The sequence below is a fragment of the Melampsora larici-populina genome (genome assembly GCF_000204055.1).
Source record: "Melampsora larici-populina 98AG31 unplaced genomic scaffold MELLAscaffold_13, whole genome shotgun sequence".
NCBI lineage: Eukaryota > Fungi > Basidiomycota > Pucciniomycetes > Pucciniales > Melampsoraceae > Melampsora > Melampsora laricis-populina.
In genome coordinates, this window is record NW_006768777.1 from 795483 (window position 1) to 811865 (window position 16383).

The window sequence follows — 16383 nt, forward strand, 5'->3', positions numbered from 1 at the left end:
CTGCTCCACAGCCAACAAATTTACCTTGGATTAAAAAATTCAAGGTATCATTGGACTCAAATCCTTGGACAGAATCTTTCTGAGGTATTTTTATGTGCCAAAAGATGCCTGAAATCAAATCCTTCTCAGATTCTGCAATCCAAGGCATCTTTGTTGGTGGTGCTCATCTGAATGAATCAAACACATGTCATACATCAAGTAAATTTTTTGACTTTGACAAGTTTTTCCCCAAAATTCACTACAAATGTCTCCAGAGCTACTTGGGCAATAATCTTAAAGCCATTTGTCAGTAGCAGAAAGGGTGTTACATGAAGTTTATTTGATGAATTTACACCAAAACATTGACTCAGTGTATGTAGTCAATTTTTGAAATTCTTTTTTCAAGCTGAAGAAAGTTACAGCATGTATTACACATGATTCAGGTATCCAGATGAGCAGATAGCTGAGCAGACATGTATGTACATGATAGCCACCTATTCACGCAGCCTGCTGCACATATGTAGTATGGGTCTTATGTCTCAGGCGTGCAATGATGGATCCTTTTATGACAAACCATACTCCCATTCATTTTCCCCTTACCACTTGGAGAAGTCAAATGATGTTCACAGTAATTTATTCTTCTTACTCTCAAATAAATGGACATTTCCTTCTTTTCACATCTGGGGTTGTGAGTACTGTTGCCAATGGTACTACCAGAAGTGTCTCAATGGAACCTCATTGTATTTCAATTTTTGGTGACGTCTTGATGGCACCCATGCTTGACCATCCTGCAAGCAGAAAGCTTGAGAAATTGTCAAGGGTGTCAATCTTCCACTCAGCCATGTCAAAAGCAAGGAAAACCTCAAGAAAACAAGGAACATCAACCTTGAAACCCTTTGTGAGTGCCCCAGTATCCACTGTGGAACTCTTGAACATGATCCTTGTCACCTGGATTGTTGGCCACACCCTCCCTTGGGCTCAAGTTGAAGACATCTCCCTCCAGGTGGCCTTTTCAACTGTAGTGCAGTGGTCCAATTCAGCGCTTGGGCTGCCCAGAAGTCAGTACAACTGTTTTCAGCCTTGCATAACAAGGCCATTGGCAACTTGAAAGTGAGTGATAAGATCTTTCTTTCTCTACTATCTTTCTTTACTATATATTCAACTTAAAATTGATATTACATCTTTTGTAACATCATGAATTAGGCAAAGAAAGGTGGGTTTACTCTGATTCATGATGTTTGGACTACTTGGGGTAACCAATTTGCCTTTGCTGGAGAATTGACCAACTACATCAATAAGAATTGGGAGTACCAATCAACTCAACCCATCTTACTCTTGAGATGGTTGGTTGGCATCATTTCAAGGCTCTTCTAGCAAGGCCCATTGGGTGATTCTTGATTTGACATGGGCTTCATAAGCAGATAATTTTCCTTCTCTGTTTCCTTATTTCATTTTGTCTCATGTTTTTTTTGTCCAAGGGGTCTTTTAAGGGGTCTTTTGGTCTTATAATTACTTGCTGGCCCAGACTACCAACAATGGCGGTATCAAAGGGCCAATAGCTCTGGAGCTTGAATCAATATTTTCTGATGCAGAAGAACCAGTCACCCCAGATGCTTCTTTGCACCATTTTTGATGTTATACACACAAGCTTAACCTTGTGGTTGGGCATGAACTCAAGGCTCTTGGCCAAAAGGTTTGTATTCAAAAGCCATCTGTACATTTTGGAGCTCCTCTTCTGTTCCTGGAATCAATATCAACAACAGTAAGGACAATGGGACTGAGCCGGATGATGAGAACAAACCTGGTTTACCTGATGACACCAATGGTTTTAATGATGATGATTACAATGATGATTTTGTAGGTGTAGCTTGTGACATGGCCAAATCGGTAACAGTTTCCCTTGAAAAAAGTGCTCATAATGACAATGACATCATTTGTTTTCTTGTTCTCAAGTCAGCTTCATGGGGTGATTTCTCTTTCTCTGCTTGATAGGTGGAAGCAGTCTCTGGGCAAATTTCTAGAAGTTCAGCTGGCCACAATGACTTCAAGATCCAAGTGCAACATATGGGATACAATGGGTGCATGCTAAAGCAAACTTTTGAGAATCAATGGAATGGTCACTACAAGAGTTGCAAGATTGCTTGTGAGACACAGGAGTTAGACTTATTTCCTTTCTTTCTTCTCTTTCCATTTGCTCTTACCATCCATCCCAACTTGGTTCTTACAGGTTTGAAACAGTCGGGACTCAATTCCGCTATGATATCTAGGACCTTTTTATACACTTTGGTCTAGTGTGTTCTGAATGCCAATGAGGAGGAGACAGAAGACAGGTTACAGTTACGATTGGACAGAAACGAGTAACACGAAATATGTCACAAGCGTTGTTAGGCTAGCGGTAAACTGGGGCCTTGCCATTGTGCGAGTGGCCTCGTCAGGGGTTCGACTCCCCTACAACGCACTTTTTTTTGTCATCCAGGCTGGCCCTGTGATCAGGTTGGTGTCAACAAATGAGAGATATTTTCGCATGTGTTCCCAAGGCTTGCAACGGTACTCAACAGTTCATTTCTGAGGGGATGGCTAAGCAGCAGGAGTAGTGTAATGTTACACACCTGGTTAGGTTTGACAGAACCATAAAGGAGTGTGGGACAATTCAAGGGAACCAAAAAATTGTAATGGGAAGAATTTATCTATCTTCCTGCTCAAGTACCACTTGCAATTTTCCGCTCTCTCACTCAACGACTCCCTTTTTCTTCCCAACTCTATTAGACTCATAAGAACCTTCTAATCACCTTTATTTTTTTGAGTTTGTTGGTTATCCATCTTGAATGGAATTCAGGGTTGATAAACTTGATAAATCATTCCTTCTTCAATTTAAAGATCATAGAAGGAAACTGGCAGCGCTTCGACTTTAGAAAGAGAAGAACAAGCAGAGGAGAAAGCTCAAGTGAAAGCAAATAAAGGAGTAGGAGAGCAACATCCCAAGCACTTCATCCTAACCAACTGACTATGTCTTGTAAAGGACTTGAATTTTCCTCACTAAGACTGTGCTCTTTATTCAAATCTACGGGCTGGGGGAACTGAGAATCTCAAATAGAGATCTTGGACTGATTTCTAGAACCAAAGTGCAGGTTTTATTTCTAACTCCAAAAGGACAATAATCTAGATCAGTCTAGATTCCTTAAGGAGTTAGTAATGTGCGCTGAGAATGAAATGAAAAGGTCATGCAATTTTTTATAAGGCTATGTGGTAGTGATATGTTTGTAATGGAGTTGTCTACGACATTACATTCTCCCCTCCTATAAAAAAGACTTGAGTACTGAGGTGCGAGAGTCGTAAAAAAGAAAAAGAAAAAAGGAAGAAAATTGTAGAAAAGTAAGATACTGCCTGCTGATAGTTTATTGAGGTATGTTGATGTTGTCTTTGGTGAAATAATCAATTCAGGCGGAATGTGATTGAAAGTAAGGAAAGAAGAGAAAAAAAACAAGAAAAAAAATAGAAAAAAGGAAATTGAAATGGTCTGAAAGGAGATAGTTTTGATGCTCTGTGCTTTTGTTTTGCGGTGTTGTGGTATCTAATGAAGGAAGGTAACAGAGATGGTCCCAGTTGTTGCTCACAGTGTGGCCAAGGTAATGATTTTTGACAAAAACAGTGTAGAAAGCCCGGCGGTGCATACTAAGGAGAGAACTTACTTTTGGGCCTCTGGCCCTAATTCCACATTCTCCACAAAGGGATTCATTTTTGAGATGTTGAAAACATTGTGTCGTTTGTCTCCAATCGGAAGGTAGGGGCGGACACTTTGTCCATCATTGGATACGTCCAGAACTTTGTAAGGTCCTTCATACCGCTCCTTAAGCTCGTCAACCCCACCTGTGTGTCTTCCTCCCAGTCACCCAAGTATAACAATACCCAGCTGTCCGTTTCAACTTGTAGGACTACATGTCATTTGTTGTGTTGTAAAGCTTGTTGAACCCTGCTGGTCCATAGATTGTCGCAAATTTGAGCCCACGTTCCTTAACGTTGACACAACCAGGTTTTGAGTGGTGCAGGACTGTTGTCTGTTGATCCACTTGAAGGGAAGAGTTTGGCCTGTTGACCAAAGATAACTTGAAATGGCAAAAGAACCGTAGCTACATTTGTTGCGCTGTTAATTGCAAACTTGACTGAGGGTAAAGCTTCTAACCACCGCGTTTGACGTTTGGCAGTGAAAGTCCGGAGCACTTGGCCAACTGTCTTGTTAGTCCTCTCGCTCCTATCATCTGCTTGGGGATGGAACACTGATGATTGGTGAAAGGAGACGTTAAAGCAATCAATTAGTGATTTCCAGAATTTCAATGCCCACGCTTTGTCTCTATCGCTGATGATAGAGTCAGGTGCGCTGAAAGTTCCCATCCACGCACCAAAGAACCTAGAAGAAATGTTGGGCCAATTACGTTCATTGTAGCCGTTATTGCACTGTACCGTAACTGGGTTACAATATTGGGCGGGGCCATTTTATAATCCCTACTTACAGGTACGCTATCAGGTTATGTCACAATTTTTTTTCGTTGAAGGTACGTTACCGTTTGGGTGACAGGTTTAGATTCCATGTCAGGTACGTTACACAGGTTTGCAGCCTGAGTCTCCGTTATCAGCTATTATCTAACTGATCCTATCACCACCATCTGATTCCAACTATTGAGTCACCTCATCATCATGGACAATGATGATATCATGGTCCATGATACTGTGACCAATTGGTTGCATCAACAACTCACCAGATCAACAATCAACCCCAATCATCAACTGAGTGTCAACACACCAACCACCAACCCCATCCAATGGCCAATCGAGTTGGCTTTTGTCATACTCATATCTAATGTGAGTGTCCTCCCTTAGTCTACCTTTGTCCTCGCCGTCCAACTATCTGCTGTCTTCCCCTTCATTTCTCTTTTTTTTTTTCAAATCCCCCACAAACCACTTTAATATTGCTTGAATCCATCTAAACCGTACTGATGCATGAATTCCCGACGGAATCAAAGCATTGGATGCAAAGCTGATAGGAACTACAGCAAAATCAGTGTCTAAGTTGGAACAAGAGTAACAATATTGAACCTAAAGCTAAAGATTTGGATTCAGAGAAATCTATTTCATTGGCCAACAGAAGACCATAAAATTTGAAGTCATTGTCATAATTAGTGAAGTTCAAGTTGTTTATGAGTGACTGATTGAGACTGCTTTTTAACATTAAGAAGGTTGAGCAAGCCGAGTTGAGTTGATTGTTTCACTTGGTTTGTTTTTGATGGTGGTCAACAGATGTCTTGATTTGATTTTCACCTTCTTTCTTGAGGAAGATGTTTTGTTGAATGAAGATAAGCCCCATGGCTTGCTGACTCAGCCGCCATAACGGTCAAAACCCCGTTTTGAATCCGTTGAAGCTTGACCCATTTCAGAACCGTTGGTGTCCATCACGGTTTTGAAAACGCTGCACTAAATGTGGTTGATGAACGGTTGACCCAATGGTTGATCAACTGTTTCTGATCAACCCATTTCAGAACAGAGTATACACCGGATTGTACTTGGTTTATTTTTTCACCTCCGGAACCGGGTTGGTCAACTAAAAGTGACCTGGTGGTGTAGTTGTTCCAAGTGATGAATGAAAGTTCAACCCAGACCCTCTCTGATACTCTAAGGTGGCATTGCCAACCAGTCTTCCATTTAAGTTGTGCCCATATTTTGCCCACAAGAATGCCCATACCAAACAAGATAGCTGCATCTCCTACCCACTTGAAATCCAAACAATCAATGATTGGGATAAACCTCCAACAATTGGAAGGGTCTGAATTCTTGTTCCACTTCAACAGGTTGATCTTCACATCTTTGGGGATAGGTTGTTTAGCAGACAGGGCTCTTCACTCCAAAGTAACACTGCATGTTAGGCACAATGTAAGTTGTATGGACCAGTGGTCCCAAAAACCTACTGGTTTTTTTTGTGGTTTCTCTGCTGTGAAACCTTGTGAGAAAATTTTGGACCAAATAGTGCAGCAGTTGTGCTGATCTTGGTAGCGCATGCTGTGCAGAACTATAGCAACCTGCATAATTTTGCAGCATTTTGCAGTGATTCCGGTGGTGGTTGGATTATCATAGTTCTGGTTTTGAGGGTGCATTTTTCATTCACACAATCTGCCAGACTTACAATCTATCCATCTTGGTATTGATGGGTGGCATAGCTCTTAATCAATAAATGAAGACATGAAAATCCTGCCTTGTCTATCCCTTGATCTGAGCCCCACCAAAAGAAGACAGCTCAATGAGTATCATCAGTGTGAAAGTGAGAGATATCAAAAAATAAAATGGCAATCAATGGATTGAATACAAGGCCTTGATGTTTTATCCAATTTATCAATGGTGTAAGCCTTCTATGTTCAATCAATGTTAGACAAGAATGATCTTCCAAATTCAATGGTTTTGCTTGTAATTCTAGATCAGTATGTTGTTGTAACTTAACAAAAGCCCATTGCAACAGCCGGGACTCAATTCTGTCATGTTATCAGGTCTAAAATCTGAGAATATGATATCTGGGACCTTTTATACACTTTGATCTATTGTGGTCTGAATGCCAATGAGGAGGAGACGAAAGACGGGTTACAAATACGATTGGACAGAAACGAGTAACACGAAACGTGTCACAAGCGTTGTTAGGCTAGCGGTAAACTGGGGCCTTGCCATAGTGTGAGTGGCCTCGTCAGGGGTTCGACTCCCCTACAACGCACTGTTTTTGTCATCCCAGCTGCCCCCATGATCAGGTCGGTGTAAACAAAGGGGAGATATTGTCACATACGAGGGACTGGGCTAAAACCTTTTGTTAAAATTGACAACCAAAACCCACCCTATAGGCTGGCTAGCAGTCTAACATATAAAAAATGTAAAAAAAATTAAACAACCCAATGTTAAAACTAACATAAAAACAACATTAAAGAAAAATACTACATAACCTGCTAAGCAAACACCAAAAGGAAAATATATAAATAATACATAGAATGTTATAAGCACCATGTTCATTACAACCTGTATTGCCATAATTACCATAACTGTCTTTGGAAAAATAGAAATACCAAAAAACCCCTACATAATATGGGGTGGGAAGAGAGGGCTTTGAAAAATTGCTAGTTGCTGAGCTTGATGACAACTAGAGAACTTTTCTTGATAGGAGATATAGACAAAATAAGCTAATCAAGAATAAAAATGGAGTGAATCATCAGAGGAAATCAGGATTGAATGAATAATTCTGGACAGACATTTTGGTGCAAAAGACATAGCTGGAAGCAACAGCTGAACTGCCCTGCATTGCACCACTCAAAGTGATTTTTTGTAGCGGGGCAAGAAGCCGCCACAAGTTAAATAGCTCTTGATCCACTTTCCACAAGCAAGCGCTACACACTACTTGCAGTGCGGCAATTGTTCAGGGTACTCTTTCTCCACTTGTACCAATTTGGAGGGACTGCAGCAGGCCAGGCAAGTGTACTATTCCGGAATTCTTTTCAAATATGTAAATCAGAATAAGAATATATACAGTCTGCTACAATAGAGCAACAAACAAAAATGAGTGAAAGATCAAAGAAACCAATTAAAAACACAAGAGATTGAGGAAAACAGACATTTAAAGGCAAACAACAAGCAATTCAAAACAAGACATGTCAAAGAAAAAAAAAGTTTGAAATAAAAGACAATCAAAAGAAAAGAGGAATTAAAGTTGAAATTAATTCAAGCCAATAGAGAAAGCAATCTTTCTTTTTGCACCTCAAGCATAGGATTCTACAGAAGTAATTGCATTGGAAAATCAAACAAGAATATTAATGCAAGCTCAAAACCATTCTCTACAAGTTACAACCAACAGCTATTGATATTGTCTTTGGTTTCAAAGCACCTTGTCCAGGTACAGAAATATTTGATGCAGACAAGAAAGTACATTCAACAAAACAAGAGGTGGCTGAGATCAAGAGGTAATCACAAGCAAGTGAAGCAAGGACCAAGGGCTGTTCCCCATGTTCCTGTATAAATCATCCATGCCAGCACTGGTTTTGAACGTGGGAATACAAAAAAGAGGATTGATTATTGGGTTGGACAGGATCATTAGTTTTGAGACCAATTTCACTGCAAATAAATTTTATTTGATGAAAAAAATATTGGTGTTTACAGAGTACTAGAACATAGGCGGGCTTGCCCGCCTTTAGATTCAACATTGCTCCAAGATATAGCACTTAATCATGTAAATTGCTAAGCGTCAAAGTATCTAGTGTGCATAGCCAAGGTGTATGAAACAGGCATAGAGGAATGAGAACTTCAGGTTGCAAAATTAGTCAAATGACAACTTCAAGTTCAGAGTAATGAGTTGCAGCCTGACAGACTCTTGCAGAAGGCAAGAGACAGGGTTACACAAAATAGGAAAGGAATGATGGATTTTAGAATGAATGTGTACAAATTCAATGTAGTAACAGGAGAATGTTGAACTACAGACTCACCCAAGTAATATGATCAAGAACTCAAGGTCAAGAGAGTTGACCCGGAGGCCTAGAGTATATGACATTTATCATGATTCAAAATTGGCATGATAGGTCATAGGCAGTAGACTCTATTTGTTGATGGATTTAAGCTGGTATACAAAAGTTCAGCTGAAGCCCATAGATTTGACAAAATGAAGAGTCTTAGAAATTGAGAACAAGTTTTTGATGGTGTCTAAAATACATGTCTTGAGTTTGATGGAGTTGAGCTCATATGAAAAAGGAATTATTTGGTATTTTGTTGACTTGGTCTCCTGTACAGAGTGTAGTAGAGTTTTGTTATCACATTGTATTTTGCTAGAACTTGAGGGAGAGTAGTGAGTTTAAAATTATCATGGCATGAAGCTAATCAACCAACATAATAGTGGTTGATTATGATTTAGTATATTAGTGACGAGTCAATGAAATTGAAAACTTAACACTGATGAGCTGAATGTGGAGGTACAGGATACAATGACAGTAGGTGTGATTTTAAGGGATATACAGAGGTTAAATCTTCTCCTGCTTTATCACATATGAGATGCAGAGAGCAGACCAAGAACATAACAGGTGTATAGAGTGTCAAAAGGGTATGGATTGATTGTATGAAATGGTGAAAAAAATAAGGTTTGGAAGACAAAAACAGATGATAAAATAGGTTTGTACAAGAACAGGGCAGGGATTGGTTACTATCTAACATGCCTCAATCCAAGATGATAATGATAAGGTGAAAAGATGAAAAGAGACCAAAGAAACCCAGGATGTATGTGAAGGTGGGTGTGATCAGGATACGGGTTAAAACCTTGACGCTGTCAGACAAGCAGAGAGGATTTGGATAGAGATACAATCATACAATTTTTGATCTGAACAAAGTAGGTAGTCAATTCTGAGAATTGAATGACATCAAAATAGTTGTTGGTTTAAGTAAGGGTGAGTGATGGAAATTTGAGACCAACCTAATAATTTGCAGATCCAAAGATAATGAGCTGAGCAAGTAGGTTGATTAATCTAAAGAGATGACCCAAAGAATACCAAATCTATGATTGTAAAGTTTTCCAATGAATGCTGATTGAGTGAGCACTAAGAAATTTTGAAGTCTATCAAGAGGGGACTGAAGCGATGTGCGGTCAAACCAAAATCCATGTCCACCAAGATAAAAAATGTGAAAGAGTGAAGCTGAGTAAAATCAAAAAGTTGATACGATGGAGTTGCTTTTGTACAGCTGTTGTATGATGGGATTTGAATCCTTGTTTCAGATTTTTGAAGAAGGCAATACACATCTCCACAGAGAGTTAGGCAAATAAAAAGAAAGGATATTCAAAAGTGAAATTTCTTGGATAAATCAATTAAGAAATAGCTAAAGAGTCAATGAGAAAAATACAGCCTGATGACAGTTTGGATAAGAGCTTGGTCGGCGAGTCTCGATTTGAAGAATTCACAACATAAAGGTTGTAAAACTTTGTTGAGTGAGTTGAAGTGAAAGAGAGGGAGAGAAGAGTGGTTTGCCACAATCAAGTGTTATAAGGTCAATAAATGAACCAATAGTTTGAGACATGACTTTAAAATATCGCCAGCCCTTGATAGGGTGGATGATCGTTCTGATAACCTGTTCATAATTGGCAAATTTTTGAATCTGGCTTATGATTTGCTATGATGTATTCATATGCATTTAGATAGCATACTGTTACATGCGTTCGGAAAAACGATCATAATGATTGATGGCGTATATCGAAGGGCTTTTGAAAAGCATAAGAAGATTGGTCCACCTTGCTCGAAAACATAATTCGAAGTGCTTTTGATATAATCAGACATTTGCTGCAACCAATAGCAGTCGTGGTTTTGAAAAGCATAAAGACACAGGTTTTCAGGCCATAATCGAGAATGTACAAAGCAAGGTTTACAATGCTTTGATGCGAAAAGCTAGCATATATGCATTCAAAAAGCAATGATATCGAGTGCTTTTGAAAACATTGTAACGGGTCAACAACTACATGACATACATGGAATTGCTTTTGGAAAGGAAAGAGATTACAGAGAGAATGCGCCTAATACAATAAAAAGTGCTATTTAAAAGCATACCGTTATTTGTTCCAGCGATATGAAGGGTAAAAGCCGATAAGAACAATTGCATTGCTTTGCAAAAGCATGAGTGAAGTGCTGATGAGGAGTTGTGATCCACTCACAATCTGTAGGCGAGAATGAATGGGAAGTTACTTGGGGATTGCATTTCCTTGAGAGATGGAGGCAGTTTATATACGCGTACATCTCGAGGTAAGAAACAAATAAGGAAATGGGAGTGAGGACAACGCGAGGCAAGGGGTTGTCTCAGTACAATAGGTAATAGGATAGATAATGGCCGGATCCGGTACTGCTGGATCCGGTCTACAAAGTTATAGAAAAAGAAGATAGAGACGAATCCATGTATGATTTGTCTTTTGAAAAAGCAATGAGATTGAAAAACAATGAAAAGAGAAAAAGCACGGAGTGGTGGGAAAGCGCGTGAAAAGCGCGCGTATTGAGAACAAAGGGAAAGGTGACGGGTAAGGGGAATCCAGGAATCACACCATCCCCTCTGTAAGACTGTAAACTTCCTAGTTTACATCTTTACCTTTGCCTTTGAGATTGTAACGTCTTCCTTTCTCTTTTAGGATTAAGTACTTCATGGATTGAAGTTTGGCAAACAACCTGTCAAGAGTTTCCGTTTTGATCTCTTCGTTGACGATGTTAAAGAGACTACTTGATAGATCAATGTATTTCAGGAGATCGCCTTCTAGCTCGCTCGTCTCGGTCGTGTAATCGTTGAGAGGCGAAGTAGAAGCTATCCGTTGAGCCTTTGAATTTTTTTAATCGGCAACCGTTAGTTTTGGCTGTAAGAACATGTCCATTTGAAGTCATTAATTCAAACGTACCATTTGGGAATGCATTTCTAATAACAAATGGTCCATCCCATTTGGGGTGCAATTTTGATGGCCTTCCTTCAAAACAGCGGAGGACGAGGTCTCCAGGTTTGAGATTTCTTTCTGTATATCGGTCCTCGGTTTCTGTATATCGATTTCTTGCTCTTTCGTTGAGCTCCTTGATGAGTTCCTCACGTTTTTCACAGTGTTTGTGAACTGTTAAATTCCGTTGACGGTGTATCAGCTCTAAGTTTTCGAGTGAGTTGTCGAAATTCATGCTTACAGATTCTGAAGGCAGTCGCGCTTCTTCGCCGTACGCCATATAATATGGAGACGCTTTCATTGAGTGAGAGTAAGCCGCGCGATAGGCAAATAGACAAGAGTTTAAGTATTCGTCCCATAAGTCTTGGTTATAAGGACTGCAACACTTACGAATACTGTTCATCAACGTTCCTTGAAAGCGTTCGACTAAACCGTTAGCTTGCGGGTGGTATGGAGTTGTGTTGATATGCTTGATGTTCACCGTCTTCATATAATCCTTGAAGTGTCTTGATATAAATTCAGATCCATTATCTGTTACAACTTCTTCCGGTACTCCATGGTTAAGTATGATTTCTTTTATAAGACTTATTACTGCTTCTGACGAAGTATTTTTTAAAGGTTTTGCGTAAGCCCAGCCTGTGCCGTAGTCGATAGCGGTGAGCAAATATTGATTTCTGTTGGCCGTTTGAACAAGTGGTCCGACAAAATCCATTGCCCATTTTCGGAAGGGTTTTCCTCTTGGGATGACTTGCATTGGTAGGGCATGCTGTTGATTCGGGGCCGAGTGAACTTGACAGGCGGCGCATAGTGCAATTGCGTCTCTGACAATTTTGGAGATGTTTGGGAACCAATAGCGTTTTCGAACTGCGTCGATTACATCCTTGTCATTTCGGTGGCCTAGGTCTTCGTGAATTTGAAAGCAGATTGCTTCAGCATCTCGTGCGCTAATTGGTACAGTGAGTTGGTCGGCGCTAAGATCCTCAAGATTAATTTTGACAAGTCTGTTGCCATCCAACATGTAGTCGCCGGTTCCAATAGTCAATGGATCTGCTCCTGCTAGCAATTGCAGTTTGTACTTCACCAATTGATTAAATGTTTCTTCTTGGTTGTTAATGATAAACAGTGGATCCGCGACTTCTGGAGGGTCAGCATCAAAACTGGTGTTCGGTTTTCTAGACAAAGCATCAGCAGCTAGTTGTTCTTTTCCCGGGCGATAAATGATGTGAGCGTCGAAAAACTCAATTTCATCTACAAAACGCGCCAATCTTCGGTTAATATGCTTTTGTGTTTTAAAATATTTTAAAGACTCGTGGTCCGTGCGAACTAGCACTGGCGAACCTTCAACAAAACCACGAAAATGTTTTAATCCGTGAATAATTGCCAAAAGTTCGCGTTCTTGGGCGCTATAGTTTTGTTCAGTCTTTGATAGCTTGCGAGATTCGAAAGCAATAGGTCGCAGATTACTGTTTTTGAGTTGTTTTTGATAGGAGTTGTAGTCGAAGTTGCCTGTCTTAGGGACGCTGATAGTCAGATCTTGTTGTAACACTGCGCCGATATTGGTGCCCGATGCGTCTGTGTCTAATACAAACGGTTTGAAGGGTTCTGGATGTTGTAATGGCACCGTTTTTGAAAGGGCATCCTTGAGTTTAGTGAACGCGTGATCTTGAACCTTTGCCCATTTGATAGATGAGCCTGGCTTAGGAGAGCCTTCAGTGAGCTGATATAGGGGTGAAGCAATGGTTGAAAAATTAAGAATAAAACGTTTGTAATATGTGCATAAGTTTAGGAAACCTCTGACTTGTGAAATGTTAATAGGGGTAGGCCACTCAACAATCTTTTGTATCTTCTCGGGGTTAACGTGGATACCATCACCATTAACAATGTGTCCCAGGAATAATAGAGAGGGTTTTCCCCATTGACACTTCCTGGTTGACACTATTAATCCGGCCTTCTTGAGAATCTTGAAGATAATGCCGATGTGCTCGATGTGTTCTTTCTCATTTTTTGAATAAACTATGATGTCGTCTAGATAAACCAAAGCAAACTTATCAATAACTTCAGCCAAGACACTGTTTATCATTTCTTGGAAGGTAGCGGGAGCATTACATAATCCAAAAGGCATAACCTTCCATTGAAAATGACCGTAGCGGCACGTAAAGGCCGTTTTTTCTTTGTCTTCTGTGGCCATTGGGATCTGCCAGAAGCCTGATCTTAGGTCAATGGTTGTGAAGACCTTTGATTTCGACAGAAAAAGGTAAGCATCGTCAATACGAGGAAGTGGATATGCATTCTTTCTTGTGACTTTGTTTAGTGCACGGAAGTCAACACATACCCGGTTCGATCCGTCCTGTTTCTTCACAAGGAGGAGAGGGGAGCTCCATGGGGAGTCTGATCTTTCTATGATGCCTTGTTCCAGTCCTTCATCAATAAACTGTTTGATTATCTCGTGTTCAGCAGGTGTATGGGGACGACCATGGGTTTTGATGGGTTTGCTGTCTCCGGTATCTATATAATGTTTATGCTTTCGATCTTTGAGGACTAAGTCGTCTGAGAAACAATCCGGGGCTATGACTCTAGCTTGTCGTTCTAGACCTTGACCAAAATTATTGTTGTCAATAGTAAATAGTTTTGGTTCGGATTCTTTTGGTTGTATATTAAAAATACCTTCATCTTTTTTAACTGCGTAGGTTCCTGAGTCAAAGTCGATAGCAGGTTTGTGTTCTCTGTGCCAAGGAAGTCCTAAGATTAGCGCAATATTAGGGAGTGGAAGGATATAAGCCTTGATGTTGAATTCATAGGTTTCTTGAGTGTCTTTGTGGTACATTTCCGCTTGGAAGATAGCCATCTTTGAGCAAGTTTCTTGAGCACCATTTGCGAGTCGTACTCCTTGGGCCGTGACTTCGAGGATTTTGATTCTTCTTGGATTTAATTTGATCATTTGATCGACCTTTTCTGATGAAATATAATTACCAGCTGCGCCAGTATCCATGATGGCATCCAAGGGCATGTCACGCCAGTGGCAGGGGTAAATTGGTAAAGAGGTTTTGCCGGGGCCTTGATGAGCCGCCAATTCAACAATACTTAGGTCGAGGGAAATAGGTTGATTGTCAATTGCACGAGCCTTCATTTCTTCATAGTTGGTTACGACAGAAGAAATTTCTTCTTCTAAGTCAGAAGGATCGTGGACTGGACTAATGCTTGTGTCTTCATCGTCGGCTGTGCAGTTGGAGGTGAAACTTTGTCTATTGTGGTGACTTGTATAGGTTGAACTTAAGATTCGGTTCCAACCTTCAACACAATGTAATTCTTTTTCACCTAAATCTAAATAGTCTACTTCAGCGACTGGGGAGTTGAATGGCACATGATTGAGTTGATAACCATCTATCAAAGTATGGTCTAATCTGATCTTTTTCTTACTTGGGTCCTTATCAATGATCTCCTGAAGATCGGCATAATACACATCATGGATTCCGTTTGGATCATGTGCAGGTAGTCGTTCAGGTTCAGGTTCTTCTGTGGTCGATAAGGTCCTCTTAAGGTCGGCGTTGTTGAGATGTAATCCATCTAAATCAAAGTAGTCGATCCCTTTAGAAATGGTTACAGGACTGTCTTCGTTTCCAAAGGCTTTACAGGACTTACAACAACGATATCCACTATTGACTTCGTCTTTGAGTAGCTGTGCGACCGCCTCTCGCTCTTCCTTCATTTTTAAGAGGGTTGAGGAATCCAATCTATCTAGAGCTTCTAAATAGTCTTTTTGATATTTAGTTAGGGCTTCTCGACCATCTTTGGTAGGTCCGTCTAGGCTTTCCGAGGATTCTTGGGAGGCGCTGATGATTTGTCCCTCAGCATCGTAAAAGGGGGTGGTAAATCTATCGAAGTCTCTAAGTTCGAAGTCTTGGAAAGGGGGGATAAAAGAATCAAAGGTACTCGGTACAGAAGGTTCTGGGAATGGTAGATCATGGTCTATCATCAAAAGATTGGGTTTGCGTCTGTCACCGGAGTTATTGGAACGTGAATGGGATGAATTGCCGGGTTTCTTTCCTCGAGGGCAATTTGGTGATTTGTGTCCTTTTTGATGGCATCGATAACATTCAACGTTTGATAGATCCAGAAGATCTAGGTCCATAGGTCCTGCGCCATTGGTGACCGGGGGAGGTCTTCCAAAGTTAGCCGATGGGCGATGGTTGTTGTTTGGTCAATGGTTGTAACGGTGAGAGGAAAAGTGGTGGTTCTTCTCGTTGAACTTAGTAGTCGATGGAGTCTTCAGGTCCCAATTCTTGAAGCCTCTTTTATTAATTCTTGCGCTTCTTTCTGCTTCTCTTGCAGCAGCGTAGACAAGTTCCATGTCTTTTTTCTTTCGCAAATCTTCTTTATTGTTAATCCTTTCTCTGTAGAATTCAGGGAGCTTATCTAAGAAGTGAAATTTGCGTTGAGAAAAATTAAGTTCTTCCAGAGGCATGTGAGCCATTAGTTTTCTGAAACGCAAGATGTAATCGTTGATGTCATTGCGATAATAGCAGACTTTGATTTTTTCTAAGTTCTCTTCAATCATTAAGTCAAAGTTATAATGATCAATAAACTGAGCTTTGAAGTCTTGATAATCTACTATGGATCCGCCTTGACTCTTTCGGACGTCATGCCAGAACATGTGCGTCTCTTCATCGAGGTAGTTTCCTATCATTTCACCCCAGGATGATTCGGGATAGTGATGCATCCTGAAGTTCGATTCTAGTTCCGAGATCCAGAGTTCCGCATGGTCGCCGTAACCGGTGAACTTTCGAGGTTCGGCTCTGAACGCAGCCGGTCTAGGTTCATTGGCTCTCGCGTGTTGGTTAGATTCGAGTTGTTGGATTTGAGTCGCTTGTTGTTGGTAGACGGTGTGGTATTGATTTCGAAGTTCAGCAATTTCACGAGCATGGTTTTGCGCGTTGTTTTGCGCATCTATG